The 17,500-nt window shown below is 44.9% G+C and overlaps 1 protein-coding gene and 1 pseudogene across 3 annotated transcripts in view; both read right to left on the reverse strand.

Moving 5' to 3' along the window:
* The window catches only part of LOC126997720 (fez family zinc finger protein 2-like), a 96,769-nt gene extending 82,381 nt beyond the window's left edge, over positions 1-14,388 (reverse strand). For all 3 annotated transcript variants that reach the window (XM_050858971.1, XM_050858970.1, XM_050858968.1), the window contains exon 1: positions 14,258-14,388. The gene's annotated coding sequence lies outside the window, so the exon portion shown is untranslated. The remainder of the gene's footprint in view (positions 1-14,257) is intronic.
* Positions 11,161-17,500, reverse strand: part of LOC126997276 (uncharacterized) — a 10,557-nt pseudogene continuing 4,217 nt past the window's right edge.

A 17,500-nucleotide genomic window follows, 5' to 3' on the forward strand; every position in this document is an offset into this window, starting at 1 on the left:
AAGGGTTAGTTTGCTCTGCCTGACCATAAATGAAACGAGATTAGCGAGATCGTGTTGGCGTTGATGTGAGTGGGGGAAGCGTCTTAGAATACAGACCACAGTTCCAAAACCTATTTATTTCCTCCCACATGTTACCTATACCACAGAGACAAAAGGGAAGGGTTAGTTTGCTTTGCCTGATTATAAATGAAACAAGATTAGCGAGATCGTGTATGCGTTGATATGCGAGGCGAAAGCGTCTTAGAATGCAGACCACATTCCCAACACCTAATTTTCTCCTCCCATATGTTACCTATAGCTAATGTATGAGGGGGAAGAGATAGGGGAGGAGGGGAGCCGCGGGAAACAACTCATAAAACGACCTCGCCAATCTGATTTCACTATGAGAGGTAAAAAATAAGGTCTTTCCAGGGATGAAAAAAAAGGTGTACCGTTTATACTTGTTTAACGAATGGTCGCTCTCATAATTATAGAGGGATAGGTGAGAGAGAGAGAGAGAGAGAGAGAGAGAGAGAGAGAGAGAGAGAGAGAGAGAGAGAGAGATAATGTCTTTCCATGAATATAAAAAAATAATAAAAAATAAATGTGCAGTTCATAATCGTCTTACTGCATGCAGAACTGATGGAGGAATTAAGGTTTGAAGGAGAGAGGAAAGAGGGAGAGGAGGAGGAAGAGGAGGAGATGAGGGGAGAGCAGTGAAGCATGGAGGACGGGAGGGAGATGAGGGAGACGGCTGCTGGCTACACGATCACCCATTGGTCAGAAACCTTTAGAAGGACAGCCAATCACGATGCTCTCTCTCTCTCTCTCTGTCTCTCTCTCTTGATGGTTGAAAATGATGGCGTTGGGAGATTTCAATTTTGTTCTCTCTCTCTCTCTCTCTCTCTCTCTCTCTCTCTCTCTCTCTCTCTCTCTCTCTTGATGGTTGAAGATCTCTCTCTCTCTCTCTCTCTCTCTCTCTCTCTCTCTCTCTCTCTCTCTCTCTCTCTCTCTCTCTCTCTCTCTCTCTCTCTCTCTTTTTAACTCCTAAAAAAAATATTAAAAAATAGAAAATATATATATATATATATATATATATATATATATATATATATATATATATATATATATATATATATATATATATATATATATATATCTCTCTCACTCTCTCTCTCTCTCTCTCTCTCTCTCTCTCAGCTTCCCTTTAACCCCCTAGAAATATGAATTCGTAATCAAAAACGAAAACCAGTAACGTCCAAGGCTTACGTTATAACAAGGCACAGCGCGCAGGTAACAACGTAGCCTATGCCTGTGCAGTGTCAAACGCTTACCTGAGTCACCGCTTCCACACCTTGAACTACAACGTTAGTATGGGAAAACGTTACTGTCTAGACGAGCTACTCAAGGAATACTGGAAAATGAAACTATTAGTATTACGATTACAGAGAAATGTAAGGTACGAGAAAGAGAGAAGAGAGGGAGGAGGAGAGGGAGCTAGGGGAGAGAGAGAGAGAGAGAGAGAGAGAGAGAGAGAGAGAGAGAGAGAGAGAGAGAGAGAGAGAGAGAGAGAGAGAGAGAAAGGAAGGAAGGAAGGAAAGAGAAAAAAGAAAGAATGAAAGAAAGAATGAAGGAAGGAAGGAAAGAAAAAGGAGAGAGAGAGAGAGAGAGAGAGAGAGAGAGAGAGAGAGAGAACCAATTAAGACATGCACACACCTATATAATGTACGTTCGATTTCGTTCGCTTACTTACTTGCCGCTGGGCGAAATAAAACTATTCTTGTTATTATTACTATTATTATTATTATTATTATTATTATTATTATTATTATTATTATTACTATCATTATCATTCGCTAAGGAAGGGAGTCGTTTGTCCTGTTTTCATGAGTAGCTCGTAGAGGCCTTAACGTTTTCCTACACTGACGTTACATAAGGTGTGGAAGCGGTGACTCAGGTAAGCGTCGGACATTGCGCAGGTATACGCCCCACGTTATACCTGTACTACGCTGTGTCTTGCTATAACGTAAGCCTTGGACGTCATTAGTATGCTTGTTGTTGATTTCGTATTCACATTGAAAGAGAGAGAGAGAGAGAGAGAGAGAGAGAGAGAGAGAGAGAGAGAGAGAGAGAGAGAGAGAGAGAATAAAAATTAAAATCTCCCTACGCCTTCATTATTTTTTTAACAATCAAAAGAGAGAGAGAGAGAGAGAGAGAGAGAGAGAGAGAGAGAGAGAGAGGGGCATTGCTACTGCAACTATCAATTCCATCATCACCACGACCAGCATCACCACCACAATCACCATCACCACCACCACCACCACCTACACCATCACTACCACCACACCTTTACCTGGGCGGGTGTGGCTGCCCAAGTGACCTTCATGGGGGAGGAGGAGGAGGAGGGACTTTTACGCTTCAAAGAAAGAAAGAAAGAAAGAAAAAGAAAGAAGAAGAGGAAGAAGAACTGAAGAGAGAGAGAGAGAGAGAGAGAGAGAGAGAGAGAGAGAGAGAGAGAGGATGAATTTTGAAGTATCCTTATTCAATACTTATTTATACGCGTTTTTGTGTATATAATAATTTCAAGGATTCTCTCTCTCTCTCTCTCTCTCTCTCTCTCTCTCTCTCTCTCGGTAAATTCAATGGTACTGTTTTTCTGTGTGTGTGTGTGTGTGTGTGTGTGTGTGTGTGTGTGTAAAATACGGAACAGAAATAAAAAGAGGAAGAAAAAAGTTATTGTATTGAAAGGGCAAGGAAGAGGAAAAAAGAAATAGGAGGAGGAGGAGGAGGAGGAGGAGAAAGTATAACAAGATAAATTGAAGGAAAATATTAAGGACAAAAAAGGAGGAAACAAAGATGGAAGGAAAAAAGAAGGAAGAGAAAGGTCAAGGGAAGGAGGAAAAAAAGGAGGAAGGAGGGAAGGAGGGAAAAAAGAAAGGAAGGAGGGAAGGAAGGATGGAAGGAAGGAAGGAGGGAGGGAAGGAGGGAGGAATGAAGGAAGAAAGGAAGGAAGGAAGGAAGGGAGAGTTTGTGGTTATATGAGTCGAGGTGAGAGAGAGAGAGAGAGAGAGAGAGAGAGAGAGACTTAATTAATGAATGAAACTGCGACTTCATTCTCTCTCTCTCTCTCTCTCTCTCTCTCTCTCTCTGCCATTTGTCTGGCAGCCTACCACCATCCATCACTACCACCACCACCACCTCCTCCTCTTCATTTTAATTTGTCATCAAAATCTCAATTTTCTTCTGTGTTCCGTGACAAAAGGGCATTCAGGGACGGGTGGCGACCAGAGGGTGTCTATTTATAGCTCCAAGCGCCTGAGAATGAATGAATGGATTTTAAATCTGTGTATACGCGCGCGGGACAGCAGGGCACAGAGTCATATTCTTAATATATAATTTCGACGCCCAAGTAGGCTACACATATTTGACTAGGCTTTCGTAGGTGTTGTGGGCATTTCCATGGGTAGTTTTATGACCCTGGTGGTAGCTTGACCATTCCTCTATGCCATGAACCTACAAAAACACTCATTAGAACCCGATTGATCTCCTTTTTGGTCTTTGGAAATGGCTGATGTGAGAAAGGGGGAACGTCTGAGAATTCCGATCCACGCACCAATTCTTAAACACACCGGGGGGGAGGGCACACACACACACACACACACACACACACACACACACACACACACACACACATTTGATAAGGCTTTCGTAGAGGTTGTGTGGGTATTTCCAGGGGTAGTTTTATGGCCCTGGTAGTAGGTTGACAATTTTAGCTGATTGACATAGTTATATTACATCAGGCGTACAGATACACGCAGATAGATAGATATCAGGGTTGGTTTGATTTAAATCAAAATTATTTAAATCGTGATTAAAATCGATTTATATCAAAATCAAATATATTGTATTTAACAATGGTTTAAGTGTTATATCGAGTTAAATATCTAATGATTTAATATATATATATATATATATATATATATATATATATATATATATATATATATATATATATATATATATATATATATATATATATATAATGAAGAAGGAAGAACGTGTGAAATAGCTGTAGAGGAAAAGTATCAAGTCTACTGTACTGATCCTGTAGTGGTCCTGTAGCAAGTCAGGCATCAGTGAATCATTGCCATCTCTTACAAGAAAATATCCAAAAGCATAAAAAATAATCTATTAGTCCTACTTAAGATTTTTATGTGAAAAACTAATTTTGGGTAACGTACGTTATTAAACTATAGTTTCATTTAACATTGGCCAAGTTTAATACAAGAAAATGGCCTCATAAGACTGAAACAAATAATCAGTGGAAACAAACAAGTATTAATGCAAAAAAAAAAAAATTTAAATAAAAAAGAATCGATTTAAAAATAAAAATAAATCCGATTTAAATCAAATCAATTTTTTTATAAAAAAATCTAGGTTTTTTCCAACCATGATAAATATAGATTGATAGATGGATAGAGATAGAGATAGGGTAGATTTAGAAGTGGAAACACACACACACACACACACACACACACACACACACTCAGGTGAATTCCCCTGGTCACTTGATGATACCGAGGATGGACTCCTTAAACAGACACCCTCCTCCTCCTCCTCCTCCTCCTCAACATCCTCTTCCATACCGGGAATTTAACCGGGCGTGGCTACCACACCCCCAATCCATCCCCCATTGCGTTCCCTCTTCCTCCTCCTCCATCTCCTCTTCCTCCTCCTCCTCCTTCGTCTTATTAATGTGATTTCTTTCCATTACTCATTTTATGCTCATTTTCCTTCTTCTCCCTTCTTTTTTTTTCCTCCTCCTCCACCTAATCCTCCTCTTCCTTCGTCTTCTTCACACGATCTCTTTCCAGTATTTATTTTATGCTTATTTTCCTTCTTCCCTCTTCCTTTTTTCCCTCCTCCTCCTCCTCCTCCTCCTCCCCAAATCCCTTGTCCAGCATCCTGAAAGGGGAAGGGAAGGCAAGAGAGAGAGATTGTTACGTACTCTCTCTCTCTCTCTCTCTCTCTCTCTCTCTCTCTCTCTCTCTCTCAAACATGCCCGGATGTTCCCCACGTTTGCCCAATCTTAATAAAGAGGAGGAAGAGGAGGAGGAAGTGGAGGTAGGAAAGGAATTAGAACAAACGTGTTTAGCTTCTCTAAGAAGGTTGCATCGCTATCCTCTTCCTCTCCTCCTCCTCCTCCTGTTCTATTTTTAGTTTATTGCCTTCCTGAACTATTGACTCATCGATTTTTTTTATGTGCTCCTCCTCCTCCTCCTCTTCCTTATTTTTCTTCCTCGTCCTCCTTCCCCGACTATTTACCTCCTTTCACTTCTATCTTTTCCTCCTGTCTCCCCTTCCCTCCCTTCCCCTTCCCTTCTCTTCCCTTCCCTTCCCTTCCCATCATGTCCCTTCTCTTCCCTTCCCATCCCTTACCTCACCCTCCTTCCCTTCCCCTCCCTTTCCTTCCCTTACCTCACCCTCCTTCCTTTCCGTTCCCTTCCCTTACCAAGCTGAATACGTATCAAACATGTAGGCTACCTCTCTCTCTCTCTCTCTCTCTCTCTCTCTCTCTCTCTCTCTCTCTCTCCTATTCATGCTTTCTTTGGGTAACCTGGGGAAGGAAGGAAGGAAGGGAAGGAGGAATTGAGGAAAAAAGGAAGGAAGGAAAGGAAGGAGGCAGAGAAAGAGGAAAACGAAGGAAGGAGGGAAGGAAGGAAGGAAGGAAGGAAGGAAGGAAGGAAAGAAGAAAAGGAAGGAGGCAGGGAAGGAGGAAAAGAAGGAAGGAAGGAAGGAAGGAAGGAAGGAAAAAGTAAAAGAAATAAAAAGGAAAAAAAAAAGTAAAGGTCAGGGTTGGAGAGAGAGAGAGAGAGAGAGAGAGAGAGAGAGAGAGAGAGAGAGAGAGAGTTATTCATTCATTCAGTCAGTTAGTCATTTGGTTAGTCAGTCAATCAATCAGTCAGTCGTTCAGTCAGTCAGTCTGTCAATCACACAAGACCCCGACCCCCCTAGAAAATAAATATCAGGAAAAAAATGCTGAAAAGTCCCCTTCCAATCGGGTCAAGCTATCATCCTGAGAACTTTCCTCTTGTGACGTGTGGCCTGACGTCAGCTGAGAGGCGGGAGAGAAAGGTTAAGAATGGATAAAGGTGACTGACTGATTGAACCTCTCTCTCTCTCTCTCTCTCTCTCTCTCTCTGACTGACTGACTGAGTGAATGACTGGGTGTTTGACTGACTGACTCTCTCTCTCTCTCTCTCTCTCTCTCTCTCTCTCTGGAGGATGAGACGGAGGAGGGAGAGAGGGAGGGATTAGAGCGAGTAGGTGTTGGTGCATGAATAAAAGATAATGAGAGAGAGAGAGAGAGAGAGAGAGAGAGAGAGAGAGAGAGAGAGAGACCTTGTCCTCATGTCTGTCATATTTAAGGAAAAACAGAGGAAGAAAAAGAAAAAAAAGTGACCCAGTTGACCAGAGTTCCAGGAAGGGAAGTCTCTCTCTCTCTCTCTCTCTCTCTCTCTCTCTCTCTCTCTCTCAATATATGGTGTTATGCTATTCCTATTCGTTATGTTACCAACAAAACAATCTATGCAATATAATAATAATAATAATAATAATAATAATAAAAATAATAATAATAATGATAATAGTAATAATAATAATAATAATAATAATAATAATAATAATAATAATAATAATAATAATAATAATAATAATAATAATAATAATATATAATATGGTGCTATTCCTAAATGATGGAGTGAAAATATTCAGTTATGGAAATTCTTGTATGAATTTGTTATTGTATGTGGTGAAGGAAGGTAGGAAGGAAGGAAGGAAGGAAGGAAGGAAGGAAGAAAGGAAGGAAAGAAGGAAGGAAGGAAGGAAGGAAGGATAGAAGGAAGGAAGTAGTATGGGTCATCTGCCTCTAGTCTTTTCTACCTTCAATTTGCAAGAGAGATAAATGCTGGTGTTGCTAGCCTCTTCCACCCCTCACATGAACTATATCCAAAGGCCAAAAAGGGGATCAATCAGGTTCTAATAAGTGATCTTTTTGGTTCATGGTACAGAAGAGGGGTCAAGCTACAACCAGGGTCATAAAACTATCCCTGGAAATGCCCAAAACTCCTGTAAAAGCCTTGTCAAACGTGTGTGCCCAAGCGACGAAATGTTTAAAATTATAACCCTCAGGCATGTTAATTCTCAAGGTGGTATTCTCAGGTACTTGCATTCCTCACATGAACTATTTCCAAAGGCCAAAAAGGAGATCAGTCAAGTTTTAATGAGTGATCTTTTAAGTTTATGGTACAGAAGAGGGGTCAAGCTACCACAAGGGTCATAAAACTACCCCTGGAAATGCCCAAAACTCCTGGAAAAGCCTTCATTAATATGTGTGCTTAGACGCTGAATTGTTGAAGAATATGACCTATAGTCCAACACATGTATGAAGTCTGTTTGTGTGTGGCCCGAACCTCTTCACAGCACTGCCACATCACCCCCAATACATCACTGTCTCTCTCATGTGTCAGCTATGTGCTACTTGAATTTGTGTATCAAGTATTCTGTGTGCATTAATAGGATTTGGCAGCACCTGGGTGGCATCAGTCAGTCGCCTCACCAGGCTTTGTCAGCGTGTAGTGCAGAGCTTAACACTTATAGCCGCTAAAATAGTACCCTAATGTCGCATGAAGGATGATGAGAAATGAGTAATAAGAGTTATCTGTAGGTTGTCCGGCCCAGACATTCTAAGATTTCTGTGATGATGGTGACTTCAGTGAAAGTGAAGATGACTGCAGAACCAGTACCTTCAGGAGGAAGACTAACAGGGCCAACAACTACACAGAAGGCATGGTTTCAGTGGGCAGCAATGTTGTAATGAAATGTATTCCACTCTCCCATACATCCACAGGGCCTCGGCATGGCAAGGCACACTCGAGAAATTAATTCAGACCCAGAAAGGGTTTCACCGACACTGGGGATTGAACCTGCGACCAGCTAGATGGGAAGGTGCTCCTCTAGCCAGCGGGCCAAAGAGGCTTGGCATCAGGCAGCATGGCCCAGGCAAACCTTCAAGATCTTTGTTCTGACTTCAACAAATGGAATGGATTTTGGAGTTAGAATTATTGATTTTAGTTGTCGAAAAGTTGCGATGAAATCAACAAAAAATTTATTAGAGAAACAGAAACTGTAATAATGCAGTAAAAATATCCCATAATGTGTAACACCACTGAGTGCCAGGGATCAAACCTGGGCCTTTCAAGTAGAAGTCAGGGCAACAAATGACCCGAGCCACCGATGAGTTAACAGGTCACCGGGCCAGAGGCCACTTCTGCGGCCTATACCTGACGCCCTGACTCCCACTGTGGACACACAAGGGAACACAAAGGAAGAACAAACAACAGCAGACCTGCTGGTCCTTACGAGGCTGTTTGTGACAAGCTACACTAACTATCTAATCAAAGGTGGATGATGAAGGACAGCAAAGGCGAAGGCTCCTCCCCACCCCTCCATCCTTCCAGCCAAAGCTGGCAGGAAAGGAAAAAGAACCATGCAGCATGGAAAAACTGCATGGAAATTATGTAGGAAAGAGGAAAGAACTACCATTACTGCTACCACTAATCGGGCGATAAAAGCGGAAAAGGACACCAGTATTCGAAAGAACTTAACGTTATTACGACAATAAGTAATATCTTAGTTGCTGGTTGGATTCAAAATACTTGTCTAATCTATTCTTGAAGGCTGTAACTGTTGTACTATCAACGACATCACAGGGTAGAGAGTTCCAAACATTAACAACTCGACTGAAGAAGAAGTGTTTAGCTTCGTGCAACGAGAATCTTTTACCACTTATCTTCAAATTGTGATTTCTTCTTGTTCTATTTGATCGATCAATTGTAAAGTAATCTTCCGCATTAATATCACTGAATCCTTTAAACATTTTAAACACTTCTATTAGATCGCCTCGCATTCTTCGTTTTGATGGGCTGAATGAATTTACTTCTTTAAGCCTTTGTTCATATGATAAATTTCTCACCCTAGGAATCATCTTTGTTACGCTTCGTTGAACCCGTTCCAACTTTTCAATGTCTTTTCTGTAATAGGGAGACCAAAACTGTACACAGTACTCTAGACGGGGTCGAACCAACGAATTATACAGTTTTAATATTACTTTTTCCGATTTATAATTAGACCCGTCCGATGAAGCCAACCAATTTGTTTGCAGTTTTAACTAGTACCTCTGAACAATGCTGACCGGGCTTTAAATCACTTGATATAGTGATTCCAAGATCCTTTTCTTTACTTACCGCAGAAAGTTGTTGGCCATTCATTACGTACCGAACGCGATTGTTATTTTTTCCGATGTGCAACACTTTACATTTGTCAACGTTAAAATTCATCTGCCATTGATTGGCCCAACGTGCAAGTCGATCTAGATCTGATTGTAAAGCTTCTTCGTCGAGTGTCGCAGTTACTTTACTAGCAATTTTTGTGTCATCTGCAAATTTTGATACTTTGCAAGTAAGCCCATCATCGATATCATTAACATAAATTAAGAAGAGCATGGGGCCAAGCACTGATTCTTGAGGTATGCCGCTTCTGACATCGAGCCAGTTAGATGTAACACCATTTAGAACTACTCTCTGTTTCCGTTCAGAGAGCCAGTCCACAAGCCAATTGTGAATGTTACCCGAGATACCGTGCGCCAATAGTTTGCTGAGCAATCGTTGGTGGGGGACCTTATCAAATGCCTTTTGAAAATCCAGATAAATGATATCTACTGATATGCTTTCATCGAACACCTCAAAAATATAATGAAAAAAATCAAGTTTGTTAAACACGAACGTTTACTACGGAAGCCATGTTGCGAATTATTTATTATATTATTTTCTTCGAATTTCACCATGTTGTCACGAATGATAGTCTCCATTAACTTACAAACAATCGATGTCAGGCTAATTGGTCGATAGTTTCCTGGATGAGACTTGTCCCCCTTTTTGAAAATTGGTGTGACATTTGCTAGTTTCCAATCCGACGGAACTTTTCCAGCTGTTAAAGATTTATTGAATATGATGGAGAGTGGTTTACAAATTTGATGTTTGATTTCTTTTAAGACCCTAGGGGTAATTTTGTCTGGACCAGGAGCTTTACCTACTTTAATCTTTTCAATTGTGCGTAAAATGTCACTTTCTACGATGAGCACGCCACTTAACATCTTTTCGGTCCTTCTAACCTCCGGCGGTTGAGGTGATAAACAATCTTCGTCGGTAAATACGGATGCGAAAAAGTTATTTAGGATTGTAGCCATTTCATTTTCATCGTTCGTGTGGTTACCATTATCATTAGAAAGTGGTCCGATACCACAAGTGAGTGACTTTTTATTATTAACATAGCTAAAAAATTCTTTAGGATTAGATTTACTCATTTCTGCTATATATTCTTCAAGATTTTTCTTGCTTCGTTTTATTAATTTCTTGGTTTCCCTGAAAAATTGTTCAGGTTTTTGGAAATATGAGAGGATTATGAATGTGTGTGGAATACAAGGGACACACTGACTACATGAATAGAAACAGGCATGACATGGCTATGAATACATTAGGCCAAGCTTTGATCAGGGAAGGCCTTCATGGTCCCAACGGTGATTTTTTTAGATAAAAAATTAGCTAGTTATCAAAAACATGTAAAGATAGGAAGTGACGGGAAGTGAAAAATCATATGAGGAGTTGGCTTGGATGACACACACCTAGGGTGTGTCTCATCCAGGTGGTGCGTGTCTGTTGTTGTGCACTTTGGGGACGTGGTGGCCAAGTAGACAGCGTGCAGGCATGGTGAGCCAGTGGACCTAGGTTCGAGTCCCACCAAAATAAGCTGATTTTTCAAGCCATCGCCCAGTGGCAGAAAATTACCCACATGCTGCACAGATCTTTGATCAACCCTAACTTCAGTGACTTTAGACAAGAGGAGCATCGGGGGCAGCATGGGCCAAGCAAGAGTCATATGTATATTACGGCAGCCATTACAAACAAAAATTCACCAGCGCCACTAACGGGCTGGCCAGGTGGCCCAAAAGGCCCCCCAAGACAGCCTACCAGCACTATAGCTGACACTTAAGAAAAAAATGTCCTAGTGTCAACGGGTAAGCCAACTGGCAGCCAGCAGTAGGAGCCGGTAAACAAGTCCATGTCAATGAGGCTTCAGAGAAACTGCAACAATGTAGGGAAAAAATCCCATAATGTAAAACAGCTGAGTGCCGAGGATTGAACCTGGCCCCCCTGAGTAGAAGTCAGGGCCACAAACCACCTGAACCACCGATGGGTGGGGGGCGGGAAGCTAGGTATGGGCCACAGAAGTGACCTCTGGTGTGGTGACCTTTTAACTCATTGATGGCTCAGTTAGTTTGCTGCCCTGACATACTCAGAAGACCCAGGCTCAGTTCCCAACACCAAGTGGTGTTAAATTACAGCTAACAGAAATTTACCACTAGGTGAAGCTGCAGCGATAAGATGTATTTGTATTTAGGCAACCTATAAAAAGAATATATAGATAGATAGATAGATATGGTTAGATGGATAGACAGATATATTCCTTTATATTAACAATTAAGGAAAAACATGGAATCATTAAAGCTCACAAGAAATATCAATAAATGGTTTAGTTTCTCATATATAGCTTTTATATACCATCAAGCAGAATTACATGACATTAAAAAATTTAAAAATCAGTTGTCAACATGAGCAGTCCAGCCCCAGGTGCCATCACAGCAGCCAGTGCCCCAGGGTGACCCACGGTGAAAACTAACCATTTCCTAACCAGGGGTCCTGACACTGGGCCAGGGGGTGTGGGGTTGGGGATGGGGGACCTCGGTGTGGGGGAAAGTACACTGGGCCTGGGGGTGACAGGGGGGTCCTTTGTGTGGGGGAAAGTACACTGGGCCTGGGGTGACAGGGGAGGCCTCTGTGTGGGGAAAGTACACTGGGCCTGGGGTGACAGGGGGGCTCTGTGTGGGGAAAGTACACTGGGCCTGGGGGGTGACAGGGGGGGCTCTCTGTGGTCGAAAGTACACTGGGCCTGGGGTGACAGGGGAGGGCCTCTGTGGGGGAATAGTACACTGGGCCTGGGGTGACATGGGGAGGCCTCTGTGTGGGGAAAAGTACACTGGGCCTGGGGGTGACAGGGGGGGAGGGGGCCCTGTGTGGGGGAAAGTACACTGGGCCTGGAGGTGACAGGGGGGGGCCTCTGTGTGGGGGAATAGTACACTGGGCCTGGGGGTGACAGGGGAGGGCCTCTGTGTGGGGGAATAGTACACTGGGCCTGGGGGTGACAGGGGAGGGCCTCTGTGTGGGGAAAAGTGCACTGGGCCTGGGGTGACAGGGGGAGGGGCTCTGTGTGGGGAAAGTACACTGGGCCTGGAGGTGACAGGGGGGCCTCTGTGTGGGGGAATAGTACACTGGACCTGGGGGTGACAGGGGGGCCTCTGTGTGGGGAATAGTACACTGGGCCTGGGGTGACAGGGGGGCTCTGTGTGGGGAATAGTACACTGGGCCTGGGGATGACAGGGGGGGCCTCTGTGTGGGGAAAGTACACTGGACCTGGGGGTGACAGGGGGGCTCTGTGTGGGGGAATAGTACACTGGGCCTGGGGGTGACAGGAGGGGCCTCTGTGTGGGGAATAGTACACCGGCCTGGGGGTGACAGGGGGGGGGGCCTCTGTGTGGGGGAATAGTACACTGGGCCTGGGGGTGACAGGGGGAGGCCTCTGTGTGGGGAAAAGTACACTGGGCCTGGGGGTGACAGGGGGGGAGGGGGCCCTGTGTGGGGGAAAGTACACTGGGCCTGGGGGTGACAGGGGGGGGCCTCTGTGTGGGGGAATAGTACACTGGGCCTGGGGGTGACAGGGGAGGGCCTCTGTGTGGGGGAATAGTACACTGGGCCTGGGAGTGACAGGAGGGGGGCCTCTGTGTGGGGGAATAGTACACTGGACCTGGGGGTGACAGGGGGGGGGGGGCTCTGTGTGGGGGAATAGTATACTGGGCCTGGGGGTGACAGGGAGGGGTCTCTGTTTTTTTTTTTTTTTTTTTTTTTTTACGTTGATTGCCTATTGCGCCGGTAGGCATCTTCCCGGTGGGGCCTGATGGTCGGCCCAAGGCTTCTTCCAGGTGGGGCCTGATGGTCGGCCCAGCCCGTTCTGGCGCAGGCGAGTGTTTATAGTGGCGCCATCTTGCATTGGCTCATGCTGCCCCCCCGGAACTCGTTCTTGATTCGCTTGGACGGCTTCCTCTAGAGTCCGGGTTGATGGGTGGTCTTCAGGACAGCATGTGGGTAGTTTTAAGCCACTCGGCGGTGACTGAAAAATCCGAGTGGTAGCGTGGGGATTCGAACCCGCGTCGTCCATCACGCGGTGAATGTAGGCCCAGTAAGCTACCACCTACGCCACCGCCTACCGGGGAAAGTACACTGGGCCTGGGGGTGACAGGGGGGCTCTGTGGGGAATAGTACACTGGGCCTGGGGGTGCCAGGAGGGGGCTCTGTGTGGGGAATAGTACACTGGGCCTGGGGGTGTCTGGGGGGGCCTCTGTGTGGGGAATAGTACACTGGGCCTGGGGGTGACAGGGAGGGGGGCCTCTGTGTGGGGAATAGTACACTGGGCCTGGGGGTGACAGGAGGGGCTCTGTGTGGGGAATAGTACACTGGGCCTGGGGTGACAAGGGGGGGCTCTGTATGGGGAATAGTACACTGGGCCTGGGGGTGACAGGAGGGGCTCTGTGTGGGGGAATAGTACACTGGGCCTGGGGGTGCCAGGAGGGGGCTCTGTGGGAGAAAGTACACTGGGCCGGGGGGTGACCGGGAGGGGGGCCTCTGTGTGGGGGAATTAAAGTACACTGGGCCTGGGGGTGACAGGGGGGGGCCTCTGTGTTGTGGAATAGTCCACTGGGCCTGGGGGTGACAGGGGAGGGCCTCTGTGTGGGGGAATAGTACACTGGGCCTGAGGGTGACAGGGGGGGGGCCTCTGTGTGGGGGAAAGTACACTGGGCCTGGGGGTGACAGGGTGGAGGGCTGTGTGGGGGAATAGTACACTGAGCCTGGGGGTGACAGGGGGGGGGGGGGCTCTGTGTGGGGGTAAGTACATTGGGCCAGGGTGTGACAGGGGGGTGAGGGGTGAGAGGGGAGGGGGGCACGCTTGGGGTAGATAAAAAAAGACAGGAGAAAGAAAAACAATGAGAGAGAACTACATCATCTCCCGTCACGACACAAACACACACACACACAACAACAACACTCACCACCACACGCTGATGCCCCAAAGTGTTGCAGAAGGCGGAGATACACACGCAAACACTAATAATTTATATCCAATGGAGGTACGGGACGACATCGCACCTTCACCCGGACGAATCGCGCGTCACGCCCCCCCCTCCCCCACGGCTGGACGAAAACTGGCGGGATTTCTTGCTTTCAGCCTTTCACGCGCATTCAAATGGGAATAAATTCAATTCTACCTATTTTTTTATGGATTTTAAGCATATTTTAACTGTTTATTTGCTGATATTAATAGTTTTTTATGGATTTCAAGCATATTTTAACTGTTTATTTGATGTTATTAACAGTTTGAGTGTTTTTAAGGACTATATTTGCTTTTGTTATGGGCTCGGACGTAAATACAATGAGTAAAAATTCACTACTACCTAGTTTTAGGGATTTTAAGCTTATATTAACTGTTTATTTGCTGTTATTAATAGTTTGGGTGTTTTAAGGACTATATTTGCTTTTATTATGGGCTCTGACGTAAATACAATGAGTTACATCATGCTCCCCTTATTTTTTTATGCATTTAAAGCTTATTTTCGCTGTTTATTCGTTGCTATTAGTCTTTTTTTGTGTTCCTCAGAGGCCATATTTGCTTTTTTTCTTTATGCTCACTGCCTTTCAAAAACATTCTTTTTTATGTATTTCATAAACATGAAAGCTGAGAATTACGGATAATGATAAGTAATTGGTTATGTTTTGCCGCATAGCCTACTGACGAGAGCCTTTACCCAATAACTATATAACACTTCCACAACCCCCATGATCACCACGACCCCTTGCAACCCCCACAACCCCACATATCCCCACCAAAACACTGCATATATAGATAGAGTGCGGTTACTTTTTTTGTGATGTGGTACTACCGCACTACCGCACAAAGTACCGCACTTGCCCACCTCTCTCTCTCTCTCTCTCTCTCTCTCTCTCTCTACGAATTTCCCCTTCCTTTTTTCCTTCCCTTCTTCTTTCCCTTCCTTTCTCTTCCTCTCCTCTCCTTCTCTTCCCTCCCTTCCCTTCCCTTCTTTCCTTCCTCCCTTCCTCTCCTCTCCTTTCCTTCTCTTCCTTTCATTCCCTTCCTTTTTTTCCTTTTCTGTTTCTCTTAATTTCTTTCTCCTCCTCCTCTCCTCCTCCTTCTTTTCCTCTTCTCTTTTCTTTCATTTCTTTCTCTTCCTTCTTTCCTTCCCTTCCTTCTCTTCCTCTCCTCTTTTTCTTCATTTCTTTCCTTCCTTCCTCCTTCCTCCTTTTATCATCGTTATTCGTCTTTTCTTCCCCATGCTCCTCCTGGTGATCGTCTTCCTCCTCCTCCTTCTCCTCCTCCTCCTCCTCCTCTTCCTCCTCCTTTTTCGTAGTTATGTGGTTTTGTGGAAAGGTTGTGTTGTATTGTGGAAGGGTTATGCGGAGTTGTGGAAGGGTTATGTTGAGTTGTGGAGGGGTTATGTGATGATGAGAAGGGGTCATGTGGAGTTTGGTGTGTTATGCGAGGTTGTGGAGGGGTTATGAGGGTTTGTGGAGGGGTTATGCGGGGTTGTGGAAGGGTCATGTGGTGTTGTAACCGTGATATGTGGATTTTTGGATAAGGTTATGTGGAATTATGGAGGGATTAAGCAGGATTATGGAGGGGATATTGGGGGTTGTGGAGGGGATATATGAGGCGAGGGATGATATATGAGGTTGTGGAGGGGTTATGTGGTTTTGGAAGCGTGACACGTGGAGTTTTGGTAAGGTTATGTAGAGTTATGGAGGGGTTATGCAGGGTTGTTGAGGGGTTATGGGGTTGTGGAGGAGATATGTGAGGTTAGGGGAGATATATGGGGCTGTGGAGGGGTCATGTGGTGTTGAAGCGTGATATGTGGAGTTTTGGTAAGGTTATGTGGAGTTATGGAGGGATTAAGAAGGGTTGTGGAGAGGATATGGGGGATTGTGGAGGAGATCTGTGAGGCTAGAGGTGATATATGAGGTTGTGGTTGGGTCATGTGGTGCTGAAGTGTGATATGTGGAGGTTTGGTACGGTTATGTGGGTTTGAGGGGGATGGGTTTCAGCGCTGCGACACCTGGCAGCCTAAATGATCTTTACGGTCATCAAAGCTGTTGTGGTCAATAAAATATACTACTAATAATGTGTATGTATGTGATGTGAGGTTATGGGGTGGGGTGGGGGGGGGGGGCGTGCTAGATGCGATGTCATGCGGTTCTATCACGTTTTGCTGCTTCTCTCCCACCACAGAGAGCCGTAGCTCACACCGCGTTAGTGAGAAAAGGGTATCAGACAGACACTCATATTTGACAGGGTTTTCGTAAGGGTTGTAGGCATTTCCAAGAATACTTTTAAGACCCTGGTGGTAATTTGTTCCTTCGACTGTACCATGAGCCTAATAAAACAGTCATGAGTTCCTGATTAGTCTCCTTTTATTGCCTTTAAAAATAGTTTATGTGGGGGGCGCCGTGAGTGTCTGCGGATACCAACCTTGCAACGCCACCCCGCCCCGCGCGCGCCCCGCTCAGACAGACACTCACATTTAACAAGATTTTCGTAGGGTTTTGGGGCATTTCCAGAGGTAGTTTAATAGCCCTCATGGTAGTTTGATCCTCCCTCTGTACCATGAGCCTAAAAAAAACACTCGTGAGAACCCGATTAATATCCATTTTGGCGTTTGAAAATAGTTTATGTAAGACGCGGCGGGAGAGTGAGCGCACGGCGGCCGTGCAACACAGCGTCACGCCGTCAGTTTGCGCGCGGCAGTGGCTGGGGACGGACGTAGTATAATAGCCGCCACCTGCTAGGCCTACGTGCTACTTATATAACGAAGCTTACAAGAGAGATAGACAGACAGACGGACGGAAGAAACAAACGCCTAATCCAGGAGGAAAGAGGAAACGTAGGGAGAAGAGAGAGAAAAGAGGAAAAAAAGTGTAGCGTGTTTTAAAAGTGTTATAACTCGGCCTGTGTGTGTCAGTGTGTTTGGGAGGTGTTTGGATCTGTTACAAGGTGTTTGTGGTGATATGTCTACACCTAAAGTCGTTACGAGGTGCTGGAACTAGTGTGGGTGCGTGCGTGCGTGTGTGTGTGTTTGGCGCCAAGGAAGAAAGGAAAAAGTGATAAAGGAAGGGAGAGAAAAGAAAGAGGAGGAGGAAGAGGAGGAAGATAAGGAAGAAGACAGAAGTAAGTTAAGTAATGCTGATGATTGTGATGATAGTTCGTGTGTGTGTGTGTGTGTGTG

This window comes from Eriocheir sinensis, chromosome 12 (assembly GCF_024679095.1).
Source record: "Eriocheir sinensis breed Jianghai 21 chromosome 12, ASM2467909v1, whole genome shotgun sequence".
Taxonomy (NCBI): Eukaryota; Metazoa; Arthropoda; class Malacostraca; order Decapoda; family Varunidae; genus Eriocheir; species Eriocheir sinensis.